Below are 3,810 nucleotides of genomic sequence, written 5' to 3' on the forward strand. Positions count from 1 at the left end.
TTATTACTACTCTAAATTATGAATTTGCAAGTAATTGGGTTAAATAACTTTTTTTTTTTTTTGTGATATTTGTATAAGTTTATTTGTCATTTTGAAATGTTTTATTAGTTGTTCCACATATAATCTTTCTATTTATATTATAATTTTTGGATAAAAATAATTTTATTTATTCTCATTTTAATATTTTAATAATGCTTATGGTTTTCATATCTTCCACTAATTTCAATTGAACAGTTTTATATTTCTTATGGTCTTCACATGTTTCTCACTAATTTTATGAAAGTAATTTTTTATTAGTTGTGGTTTCCGTATGTTTTTCACTAACTTTCTTTTAATATTTATGGTATCCACTTCTCCTCCATTAAATTTATTATTTAGTAAAATAATATACTTACTATCTAAAAGATTTTATTTTTCTGAGTGAATATTCCTAGTGGAAACTTCATTAAAAAAATAATATGATTTTTCAAAATTTGTGGTTGATCTATCAATTTGGGAGTATTTAGTTTGCAGCATATATTTGGTTTTAGTCTTCTATTAAATTGAAAACTCAACTACCAATGAACCATGTTCAATTTCCCCTCCTCAAAAAAGATAAGTATCATTTTTTCAAAATACTGAAATCTTATAACTATAAAATAAGTCGAACATTCATCTCTACATTGTAAAGTAATTTGGAAGTTATTATTAGTTTTATATGTTACATAATGCTATATTAATAGAGTCTTTAAATAAAAGATTGTGTCATAACTAAGATAAGTTTGAGCTTAAATTTCCTCCTAATTATACATATATTAGCTGTTGCATATTATGTCTAATTTTAAATAAGCGAAAATTTAATTTAAAATTTAGATCCATCAACCTATATTACCCGATTTATTTAATCAACCCACTTTCAATATATTACAAAAAAAAAATTCAAAGTCACTAGAGGCTAATATGACATGACTCATATTACCTACTGCAATCCATTTAAAATTTAACCCAAATGACAAAACTTGGTATTAACTTGAACCTTAGCCAACACTTTTTTACTTGACATGTTTGTTACTCTTCCTTATGACCATACTTCATAGTTTAGTAATCATATATAGATTGTCAAATATGTTAAAAATAAATCATAACCATAATCCTAATTACTTTATCTATTTCTTTTTGTTTATCCACTTTAAGTTTTTCTCTTTTATAAGAGAGAAATTTATAACAAAATATATTCGTGTAGGATGTTGTTAGATTCGTCTTGATGCGAAAAATTTTAGTACATAATTTTTACAATTTTTTATTTTGTGTACTATGAGATATCAAAACTCAAAATTTGCTTTAAAATACGTGAAAAAAATAAAAAGGACAAACAGAAAAGAACAGTGGAGTATAATATTTTAGAGTTTTGATAGTTTATGAGAATGATTTGCCTAAATGGAGTTGAAAAAGAAAAAAATGTCCTATTATGGTGTTCACTTAAAAATATTTTCCAATATGGTGTTTATGTCACTAAGCTATTTTAATTTTAGTTTGGAGTCTTCGAAGCTTATTGTGAACCAAAAGAATAATAGGTTTAAGTAGAATTAGAAAATAAAACAATACATGCTCTAGTTTCACTAAAACTTATTTTCTAAAATAGTATTTTTATAGAAGAAAGAAATTTAACCAAGTTTATCTGAATCTAATTTGGAAACTTCAAACAAAAAATTTGACAAACAAAATAATTGTTATATACATCATATAACATGTAATATATAGAATTAATTATAATACAATGATATAGATACAAAATCGCAACAAAGAATTAAAAGTCATCTTTCTCCTTTAAATTTGTCTAAAAATATCATTTAATTAAATGGGTTAGGGGAATTTAGAAAAAGAATTAGGATTGCATGGGTGAAATATTTAAGACGACGTTAAGCAGTTCACTTATTTATCTATTTTATTAAAAAAAGTTGTTCCCAATAAAAACGAGGAAAATCTGACAAAAGTATCATTTATAATTCATCTATTTTATGAGAAGGGTGCACCAATTGTAAGGATAATTTTGAGTTTACCAAAACTAAGAATTTTTTTGAATTGACGAGACAGAGTTAAAATTGTTATTAACAAATCTTTCTAAAAATAAATCAATGTCCAACAATAATTTTATGTCCAAATATTCATTAAAGCTTTTCTTTTATGTTTTTAGTGTTAGTATACTCATATTGATCCAAGTGTATTTGTAGCTAGCTATAGGAATATCAAGAGAAGCGATTTTTACTTTTTTTCATCGCAAATCCAATATACTTTCAAATATTATTCAATCCCTCAAAAAAAACATTTCAACAATTGTTTTTAGCTCACATTGAGGTTTGAAAGTTCCAAACCAAAAATAAAGTAGCTTAGTATTAAACTTTATCAAAAATAAAATGAACACTAAAATAGGAATTTTTTTTCTTTATTAATACTATATAGACAAATCATTCAATTTATGAAGCCAAGTAGTTTTAGGTAACCCAAATTGTGGATGTAAACTATGTTTTTAATCCAACAAATATTAACTCAATTTAGCAAAAGGAAATTCATGAATATCAAAAATTATTAATTTACGTATGCCACAAAAAATGTTACTCCCTCCTATTATTTTTAATTATCTGATTTTCTTATTTGGTAAATTCGCCTTATTTGTCCCAGTTCTATCTAAAGTAAAGGTTTTGTTTTACTAACTTGTCCTTTTGAGTTCACAAAAATACTCCTATCTATAATTTATCTATATAAAAACTACTAATGAAGAAACAAGACTGACACGTGTTAGACTCTCAGCGAAAATTTTCCCGCTCATTTTTATGTTAACGTGGCAGGTGAATTTGCAGTGAAAATCATTTTCTCATATATGATACAATTTAACGTGCATAAGAAAAATTTGGTAAGCAATATCATTTTCAAAGTATTTATCTTGGTAAAAGATAATAACTTTTTAATATAGCAAAATGAAACATGACTAAATTTGTAAACTAGAATTATTTTCTAATATTATTTCCCAAGTAAAAGAGAATAATATCTTGATATATCAAAATTATTTTTCAAGATTATTTACCAACCATAGAATAATAATATCTTTATAATTATACTGACATGCAAATTCATGTCATTGCCACTTATCTACTTCATATTCCTATTTCCTTAAAAAAATTAATTTTATTAAATAAATGGGTAATTTCACCAAGAAATATTTTTTTTAGAAAAATAATTATACGAACTATAATATCATTTCAAGATCTTTAAAATGAGATAAAATTTATAATATTTTTGACTCTTTTAGAAAAAATTCAAAAAATCATTCAGTTATTCAAAAATAATACTGCTTTATTATAAAAAAAATAAATCTATATTAATTTATTAAAAACGTTAAAGTAAACTTATTCATAAAAATATAATTATGAAAAAAATTAATATGAGATCTCACTTAACTATATTTTAGCTACAAGAGGTAGAAGACTGACCAGTTGTCCGTTAAACAACCATTGACAAGAATAAAGTGACAGTTTTAAAACTGGAATAAAGTGACATGAATTTGCGTCTCACTTTATAATTTCATTGACATGCAATTCCATTGACAACTTCGTAATTTCTTTTAACTCTTTAAAAAAAATTGAAACAATCTATCAATTATTCAAATAAAAAAATAATTACGCTTTTTTAAAATAAATTATTTTGAATTTATTTTAAAAATGTAAATTAGTTGTAATCATTTAATTGTTGTAACAAACTTAAATTATTCATAACACATTTTGTTTTACCATTTATTATTTTCATATTTTAATTGAAAAGAAATGTTATATATAT

Source organism: Amaranthus tricolor, chromosome 2 (genome assembly GCF_026212465.1).
Source record: "Amaranthus tricolor cultivar Red isolate AtriRed21 chromosome 2, ASM2621246v1, whole genome shotgun sequence".
In the NCBI taxonomy this organism is placed as follows: domain Eukaryota; kingdom Viridiplantae; phylum Streptophyta; class Magnoliopsida; order Caryophyllales; family Amaranthaceae; genus Amaranthus; species Amaranthus tricolor.